The sequence below is a fragment of the Capsicum annuum genome, chromosome 3, assembly GCF_002878395.1.
Source record: "Capsicum annuum cultivar UCD-10X-F1 chromosome 3, UCD10Xv1.1, whole genome shotgun sequence".
In the NCBI taxonomy this organism is placed as follows: domain Eukaryota; kingdom Viridiplantae; phylum Streptophyta; class Magnoliopsida; order Solanales; family Solanaceae; genus Capsicum; species Capsicum annuum.
In genome coordinates, this window is record NC_061113.1 from 164,575,572 (window position 1) to 164,591,938 (window position 16,367).

Consider the following 16,367-nt stretch of genomic DNA (forward strand, 5'->3'; position numbering starts at 1 on the left):
GGTAACAATAACTATACCTTCCTTGACACCACACTATCTTTATTTCAACTTTAGACAACATTTTCCCTCCATATTCTCCTTTTGTTTTTTCTTCTTCTTGCGATGAGTGTGGCTTTATCTCAAACACAACTTCTTTTTTTCTCTCTTTTTTTTTCTTCCAATACATGCTAAACCCGTTATTCTCTGAAAACTAATCTATTTTTCATAGCCAGTTTTCCTTTTCATTTCCTTTACAGTAGCCACCCTTAACTTAAGCAATTTGCCAAAGTTGAGGTATACAATATCCAACGTAGGACGAGGCCAAAAATAAAGGTCAAAGTAAAATTAGTAAGATGATTAGGTTTCTCGACAAAAGGGGTCAATTTAGACTCAAAATGGGATATAGAAATAAATGCATTCTATGAATGGTCATTTAGGTTAAGTAGGCAAAAACAAAAAATAGTCTGTGATCCTATGCTATCCAACTATCCTATGATCTCAGCAAGACTAACCTAACAAGTTATAGATTATTCACATAACGTAAGAATAATAGGAATGCAGGATTGCACACTCTTGTCACAGAGTTACACTATCAATTACTAACTATTAAGTTCATCACCTAGCTTAACCAACATTTGGTACATCCATATATATAATGTCATGCAAAGATCATTATGGTAAATCTATCAAAGCAGATTATGTCACCAAAAATTAGAGAGGTCTCCATTTTTCAAAAATCAACATCAAAATCAGTTTTCATGCCATGGACTGCACTAAGCATTCCTATTTCTCTTTCATAAACATGCAAAAAAACAAAAACTTCTAAATATACATATTCTACTAGATAGAACACCCAAGGGAAAATACATGACAAAAAAACCCCTAGGTTCATAGGCCCAAAACTGCACTTCCTATCCAGAAAGTGCGAATTATCCATAATGCATTAGATAGTAAGTACAAACTAGATAAAGGCACATACCTATGTCACCCTAGGAGCATGGGTCTAGCTACTCAGTGTGAACTATAAATGTAGTCGCTGGATCAATCATAGTTCCATAAAAAATGGTTGTCTCTCCCAAAGGATCAGAAATGGTAGATACTACATGAGGCAACCTACTAGTATCAATCTCTATAGCCACATCAATAGGGGCAAGCATGGAACCCACAACTACTGGTGCCAAACTAGTAGAATCTCATCAAGATTTAGGAACATTTGCCTCCACCTTTAAGCGGTCCTCATCCAAGGATTTCTTTGTGGACACCTTATTTTCATGAGTTTCTTTATTTTGATATCTCCTAAGCTCAGTGTCATCCTTATACAAATCCTCACTCTAAGCCCTTTTTTCTATTAATTAGGGATCCTATTTGCTAAAAGGTCAACAAATAGAGTAGGTTCAGGAAGAATATCTATGGGATAGATGATATAACTAGAGTGTAATTGGAAGAAAATGAACCAACTCTAACCTAATGTAAGACCCCACCAAATTCTCTCATAGTCTGAGCCTAGAGCGTGTCAAGTGAAGTGTAAATTCAACCTTAAAAGATTAAGAAGTGAATATCCAAGTGAGAAATATTTTAAACCATGTATAATTTCCCTAATATCAACTTCTTATCACGTAGATTATTGATTAAGCTTTCCATCGATACAAATTTCGTAAAAATCCGACATTGAATGAGAAAGTTATATCATTTTACTAAGAGCTATCGGAACCGCCCAGGTGCAACAGACAGGTTGACGGACCATCGAGCTTGCGATGGACCATCTCCTAAACTGTCACCCAAACCATTGCAACTAAGACAGTGACTCTCTTTTTTGACCCAAGTACGATGGCCAAGATGATGGACCATCAAGCTAGCGACAGACCATCGCTGAGACCGTCACAACTAAGGCAGTGTGGTCTTTTTCTAACCAATGTGTGACGGACAATCCGACAGGCCATCAGACTAGCACCAGACCATTACTTCGACCAACATAAATCCTATTCAGTATATTTAAGTCATTTTTAAAAAGAGATTTTTGGTCTTTTCTCACCCCGTTTACACTTATATATATCTTGAATGAAGCTGAGGGATTTATTTTTCATCTTCAATATCATAGCTAGGGTTTCCTACAATATCAAAACCCTTATTTATTCAAGAAGAAAAAAAATCAAGAAATCAAGAATCTCTCCAAGATCCTTCAAGAAAGAGTTTCCTAAGGTATGCAGGTGTTGATTCTTAGGTTCCTTTCATCTAAGAAGCTGAAGAATCCTTTTCTAAATTTTAAAGATCTTATGTTTATGTGTTTTCATGATTCATGTGATTTGAAATTGAAGTTCATGCTATTATTGAGTTTTAATTTATGTTTTGATTATAGGGTTTTCAAGCTTTGGCCCTAGTATGTGATGTTCATGACAAACCCTCTTCAAGTTCCTTGTTAATTAATGTGTTCATGTCAATTAAGTGTAGAAATTGTTGAATAAGTAAAGCATGCTCCCCATATGTTTGATAAAATTCTTATGTGAAGGAATTAGAGCCATTATAGCATGTTGACTAAAAATCTCCAATTATGTGCAAGCTCATGCATGCCAAGTGTTTGTTGAAAAGCCTTAGTGAATGAATTGTGACATGATAGCATGAAATTCCCCAATTATGTGTTCTTTAATGGATGCTAAATGTTTGATTCAAGACCTTGTTGAATGGAGTATGAGCCAATAACATGTCTCCCTATATTATCACATGTTTATGATTTCGAAATGCTTGAAGAGATGATTTAGTAATTGTGATGGTGAATGAATGTCCATGGTCATGATTATTCAATAATGGTTATGTTTCACTTTAATGTTATCGAGTCCTGGGGGTATTTATACTCAAAAAATTAGCCGTAGTCTAGAGCGCGTGTTCGTTTTCATGATAATCTCAGTCAAGCCATGATTCTCAAAACTCAGTGAGTTATAGAACTCAGTACTCTCAAATAGTTATAGAATAACCTCAGTATCGTTAGCACTCTAGCCTCATTTTAGTACTCAGCTCATATCTAGTAGTACTTAAGTATTTGGTTTAGACCTCAGTAGCATTCAAGTAATATATTCAGAGCTCAGTATCATTCAGTCAGATAACGAGATTCACTAGTATTCCATCAGATAATAGAACCAAGTAAACTCAGCTTAACTTAGTCAGATCATTCAAGAAATACGATCAGTAACAGATTCAGCTCCATTTAAATTCAGTTATGAATCAGTCTAGAGTCTTTCAGTTGGGAGTAGGAGCTAGCACCGAGCGAGTGTAGGGATGATGGATTTCCCGTTAGAGAGGTAGAGTCGTTAGCAGTAATACCTGAACACTAGAACTGCGTAGCCAGCATAGGTCCAGGAGTCACCCATTAGATAAAGTCTTAACTATCATACTACCTTAGGCTTGACTTCCTGTTTAGGGTCGCACGTCAGAGAGTCTTGACCAGAGTAGAGGTCTTTACCCATGGAATGGTATTGACACTTTTTCAGCTGTGGTTATAGGTTGGACCCCACCAGTTTAGATTTGTGGCTTGTTGGTTATGTGAGAACTCCCACAGTTGTTGTTTTAGTATCAGCCTTCAGAGAAGAACTCAAAAATCAAGACTATTAGGTACAGTCACCTATCTCAGTATGAAACTCAGATAGTTCCATATATTTATGGACCACCCGCTAGATAGGCTTGGTCTCTCATAAAGTTAATCAGTATCAGTACTAATAGATCCATAGATCACCCGTTAAATAGGCCTGATCTCACTCTCAGGTTAAGTTGATTATTCTCATTATCAGATTCAGAGATCTTCCACTAGATAGGTCTGATCTCAAACATAATCATTTTTTATCATTGATAGTAGATTCAGAGATCATCCGTTAGAGAGGTTTGATCTCAGATTTAGTCAGTCAATTGTAGCAAGCTCATAACTTAGTTATTGATATGAGTGGATTCAGTTAATCAACTTTAATATCATCCATTTCTGAGATCACTTGGTAGATTGGACTGATCAGAACTTCAATATTCAGTTATCAATATCAAAAGTTTCTGTTGTTAGTATATCAGTATTAGTAGTAAGTTCAGATATTAGTAAATTAGTACCCGAGTTTTAGTATTCAGAGTCACGATGATTTCAGTTATGGTTTGTGCGTTCATACATATGTCCTCCTTCAGTACTCTCATGATTATTTAGTTAAGTAATTGTTCATGCATAAGCCATTGCCTTTAGCCTTACCTCATCTTGCATACTCAGTACATTCCCACGCACTGACGCATTTGTGCTATGGTGTTTTACTTTACACCATAGGTTCAGAGGCACGAGATCCAGAGTACCCTTAGCAGCTCAAACCCAGTAAGCAATAGTAGACGTAGCGGTGAGTACTCTTCATTCAAGGATGACCCTTATTTTATTATCGTATCAGATTTAGTTTATTTTTAGTAGACAGAGTTGGCTGGGGACATGTCCCATCAACTCCATAGTTCAGACAGTCTAGAGACTTTTCGAACAGATGTATCAGTATTCAGTTTTCAGTTTTGAGTATTTTCAAAATTTTGAACCTTATGGAAAATTTTCTGCCAGTTATCTACATTTATTATATTATATTATGCAGAGCTCAGGTATATTAGTAGAAGGTTAGCTTATGGTCCTTCGGGATCATGAGCACCGTGTAACGACTTGGTGGTAGTCTTGGGTCATTACACCTAAGCTCTTCCACCTTATCTCTCGATCTACCTGATTCTAGGTTATGCACCTATATTTGAATGTTGCTTGTGATCCATGGTTTATTTAGTATGATCCAGGAGTTGTAACTCTTTTTTGTGACATGCTTAATTGTGTCCTTTTGTGGAATTAAAGTAATAAATTGTTTTTCTTTATTTTGCTAAAGACCATAAGAATTTTTTTTCGAAGCTTTATTTCCTCCTGTAGTTGAAATTTCTTTAATTGATTATGAACATTTTCTTCAAACTTTATAGACTTTTTATCCTGTGGCATTTTTACCTGTATGTGAATGTATTTGAATAAAGCATGAATGCTATAGTTTATTAATTGTTAAAATCTTAGACGTATGCTAATTTATTCATTTCTTTCCTTGCATGCACCCCCTTGGAGTTAAAATAGGCTCCTTCTCTCTTTGTATTTCATAAATGGGCCCATAAGGCTCACACCTCGTTGAACTAAGTCCAAAAGAAGGTCCAAAAGCCCATCATTTAGAGTATGGATACGAGAGTCGAACGAATAAGGAAAATGGATTAAAGTCTTACGTTTAAAGCGGCTAAGAGACTCAAAAGTCTCATATTTTGTTTTATTTATTCAAGTATCATTATCTTTATTTATTTTATTTATTTATTTGTTCATTCGTTTATACGGGCCATGAAGCCAAAGTTGTATTTAATACAAGTGGAGCAAGATTCGAGCCAAAGGCTCGATAATTAGATTAGGGCAGGTGAAATGGGTCAAAAGCCCATCTAAACTAGGACAGGTCTCATTGATTTAGGCCCAATAGCCTAAATCCCTTACTTTCTCCCCTTCTCCTTTTTTCTTTACGCTTGTTTGCCTTATGTGTCTTGTGAACCTAGCTAAATCCCTAGTCAAGTCGCTAAAATTTGGTTTTGCATAAACACCAAAATATTCCTAAAATCGCTTATCTTTTCAAAAATTAACTTTTTCAAGGTTAATCAAAGACGATTTTCAAACAGCTTAGATAACTGCAAGTTAGCGAAGATTTTAGGTGCCTAAGACCTTTCTAAAACGTTAATAGGAACCCCTTATCTAGAATCTCTAAATTAAACTGATATTCCTATTTTGAATCGTTTGAAGTAACTCTCTAAAATTTTCTTAATTTCTTTTAAAAATTAAGTGGCGACTCTCTCAAAAAGTCAAAATTTCTCCGCAAAATAGATATGGTGACTCTGCTGGGAATTTTTAACTAGGTTCTAACCAAATGTTTAATTTTGTATTTTGATTAATTTTTTATGTGTTTATATGTTTTGATTCTGTAAAGTTTAACTATCGCATCTCATGGCATATTCCTGTGTTATTCCAATTGTTTTGGGGTTTTGTGGATGTCCCGACCCCTATTGTTCAATTCCAATAATGTGTTGGAAATACGAATGACTTATTAGCACGTGAGTCATCTAATGGCTATTCGTATTTTCAAACTCAAGTTGTTTGCTGGAGAACCAGTGTTCAAACCGACTCTAGAAACCTAGGATAGAACGAAACCAAAACCCTATTTTAGGCATGAGCCTAGGATGACCCAATACCCAAGCGAGGTATTGGACCCATTAGAAAACCTTCCATACATCTATTGACCCCGAGTCAATTATAGATGAACCATATTTATGTGTTGAATAGAATGTATGCCTGTCTAATTCAATCCATTATCCTTTGGGGGTCGGGATAAAACTTGTTGTGCTTACTTTCGTAAGAAGAACTGAAGCAAGCAAAGGAAGAAATTGATCGATTTAGGAGGTTGCATCTAGGGCACAGTTTGAATGTCAACGGATGCCACCAATATAAGAAATGGATGAAGCTAAGAAGGCGAAGGCTGATAGAAGAAGCACTCAGGAATTAGTATTTTCTATCCCTTGTGTGGGAACGTGTCTTCTTTCATGTTATTTCCCTTTACATAAAGATTGTATCCCTCTTTTGTTATCTTTTGTAGGAATTTATGCCCTTTTAGTGTCTATAAAATTTGAGGGATAATGGATTGACCTTAAGCAAGCATATATTTTTCTTCAAAAATCGTTAGGGCCAAACCCTTGGCTCAAAAGGGTCACCCCAGTTAGGATACACATTATTATAATGTTTTATGTGATATAACTGTCTTATGTGTTTATGAGCGTTTGTTTGGATCAAAAGAGAGTTTATCCGCTATGCTCCTATGGATAAATTTGGCTATGACACAAACAACTCTACGTGGCTATTTCTTGTCAAGTATTTTACATTACTTATCACATATGGAAACTAGCACATTTGCCTTTGAGTTGTTTTACTTTACAGATAATAGAAAAATACTTCGTGTTGAAATAAGCTAGTAGAACATCCCTACTTCACCAGGTCAAAAGCACACAAAATCCCATCCTCTGACCATTATTCAATAATGACTGGAAATGATAAAGAAAATGCATTGACCATCAGGGATAATGTAATAGCGGAACCAAGTGACATGATTGCGGAACTCACAAGAAAGTTAGAAATGCTTCAGGAGGAAATAAATCATACTCGAGATTTGGCCAACTTGGCCATCACTTTCAATGCTCTCACTCCATAAGGACAGGGTACTGCACTCCAAATTCCTCCCCTTAGTACGTCTATCCTCGAAAATCAACCAAATAACGCATCGTCCATCTCCGCTCCTCAAATTGTCCAAAATACCAATCGCGAAAATAACCCAGATGTCTACCATCCATAAAATCCATCTCTAACCCCACAAAACCCATCTCCGAATCCATTCCCGAATTCGCTGAACCTATTTTTAAATCAACAAAATTTGCTCCCAAATCCACAAAATTCACTTCCAAATCCACAAAATCCATCACCAAATCTTCCATCAAATCTATCCCCAAATCCACCAAATTCGTTTCCAAATCCACAGAATTCTTCTCAAATGCCACCAGACTACTCTCAAATTTCACAAAACCTATCTAATTTTCAAAATGACTGCCCCACCTACCTACCGACTTCCTTTCAGCTGCAAAATCAAGCCCCCTTCCAAATCCTCCTCATGCCATCATCATATCCCCAGACATCTATAATCCCCTTCCTAATCCTGAGATAGACCATTATGAGAAGAAGGAGAAAGAGTGGAGGACCGAGCATGAAATGAAGTTGCTATCTATGAATGAAGAGATCATGAGGATCAAGGAATCTCATGGAGTGGGGAACAACAACGGGTTAGGTTATGGTGAATTATGTGTTCACCCTGGAGTAGATCTACCAGAAGAGTATAAGGTCCCTAAATTTGAAGTGTTTGATGGTACAGAAAATCCAATGGCCCATCTGAGAAGGTATTGTGATCAAATGGTGGGGGTACGGAAAAATGAAGCATTATTTATACGTTTGTTCAGCCGGAGTTTAAGTGGCAAAGCCTTAGAATGGTTCATGGCTCAGGAATTGAAAAGATGGACTGGTTGGAGGGCATTGGCCAAGGGTTTCCTTGACAGGTTCACATTTAACATTGAGATAGTCCCTGATCGATACTCACTACATCAGATCAAATAGAAGAATAATGAGTGTTTTCGAGACTACGAATTTCATTAGAGAAAAGAAGCTGCTAAAGGACAACCTCCCATATCTGAGGAAGAAATAGTATCAATTTTCTATCGCGCACAGGAAGGAGAATTTTATACCAGAATGGTATCCTCGGTCTGAGAAACTTTCACAGATTTAGTAAAGACTGGGGAATCATTAGAGAAAGGCATCCGAACAGGAAAAATTGCCAAAACCCCAACATCATCTGAATCTTCTGCATTCTCAAAGAAGAAAAGAGAGGATGCAGCTGCGGTCTCTACTAATTCTATTGATAAGCTAAAGAGGAAATTCAAGCCTAGGAATATTCTTTCCTCATCATCATCACCAAATTTTCAGCCTGTATTCTATGCTCGACCCCAATGTCAAGCTCCAATTACAAATATTTTACCCCAGTGCCAAGTTTCGCAGCTATATTATCAGCCTCATACTCAAGCTACTCTTCCAAATAACCAAATAAACGTACAAACATCTCCAAATTATCATCAAGTACCTCCTCCGGCTAATCAAAATTAGTATAACCACCAACGTCTAAACCTTGTAAAGAAGCCTCATACAAAATTCACTCCATTAGTTGAAAGTAGTACCAAATTCTTCAAAAGATTGATGAAAGATGGTTATTTGCAACCGATCTAGCTGAAGCCCTATCATTCCCAACTCCCAATTTTATCATGCCAATCAAAATTGTGCCTATCATTCAAGAGCAGCGGGGCACAGTACCGAAGATTGTATTAACTTGAAACATAAGATCAAAGATTTGATCGATCAGAAGGTTATCACGCTTCAGTCACTGACAGCAAATGTTAACAGTAATCCATTGCCTAACCATGGGGGACCTATAGTTAACATGATTAAAGTAGAGGGTGAATAGGCGTCTAGCAAGGCAATCACTAAGTTAAATTCAGGACTCAAAAGAACAGAAGAGGAGAAGAAGATAGAGAAAGTTGTGGCCGCCCAGAAAAGAATTTAAACATGGAATAGAGTACCAAATAAAAAAGGAAATAAGATCGAAGATAATTCAAAGGAGGGTCTATTGAGGCCCTTACCGCTCTTGTACCAGTAATTTCCCATACATGAGATGTTAAACGATAATAGTCCTAGGGATGGGATAGGAGATCTGTTCAAAGGATAAAATGCTCTACCAGATGATTTCCCAAAGTCCGGTGGGGTGAAGAAGATTGCATTAGGGAAGGCCTTGAAAAACTGGACTTTCGCTCCACTCATAACCCATCACCCATCGTGGTAGATGAAAGTACAATTACTAATAGTTTTTAAAATTGGTGATGATTTGGAGGAGGCCCCGTGATCCACCCTTTTATGACTCAAATTTTCATTTCGTGTTTACCACTTTCAAAAAGGTATAGGCCCCCAATTGCGTGGGTCGTGAGCCATAGTTTTTATTTATTTTACAAAAGGCCTCCCTTTATTTAAGAAGTCATTTTTAAATATGATTATATTATTATATTTTATTATCTTATTATAATCTAATATATTTTATTATTGTAGCAATAATTTTAAAACCTGCCAATGTTATATTATGTAAAGGGTTACATGAACAAAGCAAAGAGAATGATGATAAATGGGAAGAAGGTGATTAGGAGAAATTAATGAAAGATATAGAGGAATTTGAAAACCAAAAGAAGTCCAACTTGGAGAAGCCCTAATGCTACCCGAGATGGATGGTCAAAAGTGGACCAAACCAATCAATTCTGATGCGGTAAAGAGATATTGTGCTTGAAAGATGTTATAGTTTTTGTTTCTTGGATTATTTGTAATTACCTTTATAATAGTATTAGTTTTATGATGTGTAATTGCCTAAAATCCTTTTCCTTTATGTACGAACTACGTTTGACCTGAATTTCCAATAAAGGGATACGTAGGCAGCCTATATCGGCTTCGGTCAACCCCTTAGGACAATTTATCCTTTTCTTTTATGTATGAACTACGTAATGACCTGAATTCCCAACAAAAAGGATACGTAGGTGGCATATGTCATCTACGATCAACCCATTAGATTTTATATATATTGCTATCATAGTCTTAAACTACGTTTGACCTGATTCCTGCTTCAACGGGATACGTAGGCACCCCAACAGCTCGTCATATTACCCCTAGGAAATAGAAACTAGGGCAGAATTTTTGAGAAGGAATCTCAAAAATTAACAGGAGGAAGATCGTCATCCGACAAAGAGAACGAAGACCAATAAAGACTTCGGATCCTCTCGAGTTGGCCTCATCTTAAACAATTTTAAACTAGGGAAGAGATTTTGAGGAAAGCCTCAAAATTTCCACTAAACATTGGAATATAATTCAAATTCCCCAGCACCAGAGGGTAAAGTCAAACTCTTAAAGTGACCAGCTGCGAAAAAGTCTAGGTGGACTCGATTTCTATCTGTAACAGAGCTATTTGAAGAACCCTTCAACGATGATCATGAGTTTTTTGAAATCATCCATTGGATATAGTCAAAACCACTAGGAAGACGTTTGTTGAGCTAGTACATGACATGGGTGGCAAAAATTTTCTAAAGCTTTTACAGATAGTTTCAAAACTATTTGCTAAAAATAAGACTACTTGTGAAAAATCTTTACATAATTTTTTGCTTAGTAATTGCCTAGACGTCTACGGGAGTAGGGAACCAGGGGTGAAAATCCCAACATGGCGGGGTACCCAAAAGATAGAAAGGAGCAAATCATGGTTTGACGAAGGTCAACACGGAGTAGTTTCATTCAAACTAATTATTTTTCTGTGGATGCAGGGATCGATACACAAAAATGAGCGATGATTTCAAAGAATCCCCAACCAAATCAGGAGTCATGCTAGAACATATAATGCTTAAGAATGGTATTTTTGGGTAGCCCAAAAATCGGTTTAAAACCCATTTATCGAGAACCATTTGAATTATCCATCCCATTTCTTGAGATCATGGAAGACAAACAAAAACGTCTTCTTTTCTTTACGAACATTATATTTAGAATTTTTCTCAAAAAATGGTCGATAGAAAAAACAGCTTTGTGTCTACTAATCAAGTATAGGTACATGTACAAATTAAGACGCAGACAAATAAAATCAGGTGAAACTATTTTCAAATCTCTAAGAGGGCTATTTTATATTATTTCATATCATCGCCAAGAGGTATATTTCATACCATTTCGTGTCATTGCCAAGAGGTCCATTTTATATCATTGCCAAGAGGGCCATTTCATATCATTGCCAAGAGGGCTATTTTATATCATTGCTTAGAGGGCCATTCATATCATTGCCAAGAGGGCCATTCATATCATCTCCAAGAAGGCTATTTATATCACATCGAGAGGGCCATTCACATCACGCTGAGAGGGCCATTTCATATCATTGCCGAGAGGGCCACTTCAGAGCATTGCCAAAAGGGCCACTTCATAGCATTGTCGAATCATTTCCAAGAGGGTAACTTCATAGCATTGCCAAGAGGGCTATTTCATATCATTGCCAAGAGGGTCATTCATATCATTGCCAAGAAGGACATTTTATATCATTGCCAAGAGGGCCATTTATATCATCGTTGAGAGGGCTATTTTATATTATTTCCAAGAGGGCCATTCAATATCTGTTGACACGCAAGACATAAACATTGGCATTGAGGATATCATCAGTATTTATATCTGTTGACACGCAAGACATAAATGCTAGCGTTGAGAATATCATCCCATTTCATATCTGTTGAAATGCTAGACACAAATGCTGTCATCGAGGATATCTCATCATTTTATCAATCAGCATCTGAATGCATCAAGAGCACACGATTTGAAGGGACGCCTTTAAGTCGGTGTCTAAAGATGGATGATATAAGACATTTCCTAGAAATTAATAATTTGAGGGTCATCTATAAGTCATATTATTTGAAATTGAATAGTGTGAAAGATCACCTATGATTTGATAGAATGTAGGTCATCCATAATCCACAACAACATCCTAACCAGATAGTGTGCAACATCGCCCAAAAATTGATAGTCTGGAGGTTATCCATAAGTCGCAACTAAATCCTTACTGGAGAATATGCGAGATTATCAAATTGATATGTCTAAGGGTTCTCTATAAGCCGCTTCATATCCAAGATCGATTATGTGTAGGATTACCCCAAGGACTAGCAATTTGAGTGATATCTATAAGTCATTTGTATCCAAGGTCAGATGATGTGTAGGAACACCTAAAAGCTAGCAATTGGAGGGATATCTGTAAGCTATCTCTTATCCAAGGTCAGATAATGTGCAGGATTACCTAAAATCTAGCAATTCAAAGGATATCTGTAAGTTTCCTCGTATCCGGCATCAAATAATATGCAAGATTATCTAAATATTAACAATTCAAGGGAAATCTATAAGTTGTATCAGTACAAAGATGCTCAAGACTTGCATGAGATCATATGCAAAAAATTATCATTAATAACCGGAGATGTTACCATTCCACATACGACAAGCATTATAGGTGACTGAAGAGGTTTCCATATCAGCACAAGATTACACAGTTGCATGGACCGTTTTGCATAAAGTGTCGTCGGTGTCCAAGAGGGCCACCCCACTTTGGAAGATATATTCAACCAACAAATAAGATAATTATGCAACAACAAAGAAGGTTGTTATGTATGTTGTTGCAATTTATTTTCCTTCCAAATAGATATATGAAATGAATGGCTTCATTTTTCAAGCGACAACTTATGCGGAGATATGGTAAAAACTATATACCTTTTTCGTGAAATATGTTTAGCACTAACACTTTTTGTTCAAATCATTGTTGAGAGAATGTGAGAGGATGAAAATATCAAATCAAAACCCCAGGTGCAGATGACTTCAAATGGGATGCAGCATAACGTGGAACTCTTTCTTAGTAGCAAAACAGACATAGTCTAGAGACAGATGTCAAACTCTTTGGATGCGAGATAAAGGATAATTGCCACCACCATCCAATCACACCCCTATTAGAAGGCATATGGGTATTCTGGAATATTTTTGTTTCAGATTCACCTTCGGGATATTTTTAAACTCATGCCGAGGATAACCTTCTCTTTCTTTTAAATTCAGGTGGCAAAACACTTAAAGTTTTGGAAATTATGTCCAGGTAAGTTCTTTCTTATGGGTTTGAAGAATCCCACATTCATGGTTAAGAGGTTACAAGCTTCTTTTCCACAAATCATTAACTTGTCACTCATCCCGAGCTAAAGATCGTCTGAAATAGAAGACCTTATTTTCTATCGATTAAGTGAAACTACAAGCAGTCTGATTTCCTTAAATCTTGAGGATATGTAGGCTGGGCTATATATAGAAAACTCGACTGCATTCTGACCTCCCCCAAATCCCTTTATTCCTCAAGCCCTCGGTTTACTAAAAACTCTAAAATTGTGATAGTTGGTGAATTTTCTTGAAAAATCAAGCTTTATGAACTACAAGTGGCCTGAATTCTCATGAAACCTAAGTATGTAGGAAACCTGATACTGTGGTTCGGCCATAACTCCATGAAACTCGTGCGATAGCCAACCTCTTCCAGAGTAAAATTTGTGGTCGGACAAAAATTAGGAACGTCAACCTCCCTTTGCCCAGGATTACTTGCGTCCATCCTACCCAAAGGGAGGGGACAATTATTGACACATAATTTTTGCCCTCCATGGCTAAAATTAATCCTAAGTTTCTTTGATTTTTAATAAAATCAAAATATTTATTTCATCCAAATAAGAGTTTTGAAAAGAATATTTGTACGTGATTTTGTCACTTTAAGTAACAACTATATATTATCGTGTTCAATTATGTGATATTATATAATTTGATTACTTAGATGTTTATTCTATGGAATATCGGATTTAATTAAAGATTATTGTGAAAATAAATATAATAATTGAAATCTTGATTTAAAAATAATCTATTTCAAAAATATTTAATTTGGAGAAATATTTACTTGATTTTATCAAATCAAAGAAGCTCCGAATTAAACTAGTTGCTAAATTAGTTTCTTATCTTGATTCAATTTGGTCAATTTATTAAATTAGACTTAATCGAAGTCGATTTTGATACAATTGCAACACAAGTGGCCGATTAATCTTCGATTAGGTCAAAATCTAAACACAATTGACTGATCTTCCATCAATAGGCTATTTATTAAATAGCTTAAACCTAATCCTAATTGGGTTATATCTTAAATAATTCCAAAATCCTATCAATACGCTATTTAATAAATAGCCCAAGCCAAATTTGTCCATTTATGAATCCCTAATTCCCAACACAAAAGCAACCCAAGCCCAATTTTCTCTTGTTTCTGCCAAATAACCAGCCCATTCCCCTTAAATATTCAACAGCCCATTTCAATAAAAGTGGCCCAAAAAACATTGACCAGGCCCAATCTTCCTTCATTTATTCCCTTGACCCGTTTAGCAATAACATCACAACAACACAAGCCCACTTCAAAATTAGTTGACTCGGTCTATTCCTATATCCCCTTTTCATCTTCACAAACAACAGTACAATACGCGTATATTCCAACCATCGACAAAAAACCTCTTAACTTAATGACCAAAATTAGTCCAAATCGACCCATATCAACCCAAATCCGACGAAACTCAACAAGAAAACCATGAAATCCGTCTGACCCGACCCTTCTCCATGTATCCCATGTGGATTTTATACAAAGAAAGGAAGAGAAACTTTTATAAGATTTCTTAGTTGGCTTGTCCAACATTATAATTCATGAATATTGAGATGAACGAACAAATTTGGTACATATTTGGGCAATTTTTATTGGTTTGGGGGAGATTATTCCATCTCCCCTATTTTCTATTGGTGTTTCTTTAAAATCCGTCAAGCAAAAATCCAAAATTTGTGAGGTTAGTGATGAAAAACCTTATCCGGAGTTCAAATTTTGAATTTCTCTTTTTTGGAAAATACAAAGATTATCCTTGTTGAAGCCCTAAACAAACCCCATTTCATCCTCCATAAATAGCTCTTTTGAGAGCAGAAAAAATGGGTTGGAAAAAGAGATTCGGTAAAAATTTAGTTAGAGAAAATTTCTTTGAAAAGAAAGAAGAGGGGAGGATTTCTGAGGGCTAAGAGTTTTCTTTCACAATAAAAAGTTGTCTTTTCTTTCTTCTTTTGAAAATTGGCCAATTAATCGGAGACTTTCGAGTTGATATCACTGATTGTTGGCGCTGGTGGATCCCGACTTCAGTCCGTTTGTCTGGTTTTGCTGCTTCTTAAGAGGTAATATCCTACTCTATTTAAGCTTTTGATTTCCTCTGCTTCATCTGGACTTTCTGTATTTTTAAGCAGATCTTGAGTAATATTGTATACTGGGATTGATTACTGGTAGATGGCTTTGTTAGCCGTAGGTAGCTGTTGATAGATGTCTGATTTAGTACTCTTATTTTTATGAACTGCTTAAGGTCTGTATAGCTGACTTTATGTTAAGGTTTCATATTCTTCAATTCTATTTTGAGTTGTTGGGTATCCTGTAAGGCTGGTTTCGTCGTTTAAAGTTTCATGCTTTTGATTTTATGTTGAGTTACTGGTATCCTGTTAAGGCTGTTTCGTGGCTAAAGCTTGATTTTTTTTGGTCGTTTCGGGTTGCTTATATGTTGTCATGGTTGGCTTCATGGATTAAAGTCTCCTGCTTTGAGTCTATTAAATAGTTTTGGGCTAATGGCGTGTCATTGTAGCTATTTCCATAGTAAAGTTGCATGCTTTGATTTTGGTTCAGGCTACTAGTCCCCTATTATAGTTGATTTCATACTAAAGTGTCATAGTTCGAATTTTAGTAGTCCGGGTTGCTAGTATCTTGCTATAGATTGGTTCCTTCATTAAAGTTTCATACTTTGATCATTACTCACCATCAGACATAAACTTATTTTGTTGTTGGAAAGACATGTCTTTAAGTACCATATTACTCACCAAATAATTAAGAAAAATTGGGAATCACACAATCAAGTCTTGTGATGCAGAAGATAATTGCTCGTTTATAAAAATATCATTAAGGTTGGATCTCATCTTTGAATTTCAACATTATTTCATCCTCAAGTCTTGACAAGTATTCAACCACTTGATTTTCAATCCCCTTTCAGTCCTTAATCTCAAAGTCAAATTCTTGTAATAGAAGTAACCATTGAATTAATATAGGTTTTGCATCCTTCTTTGTCATAAG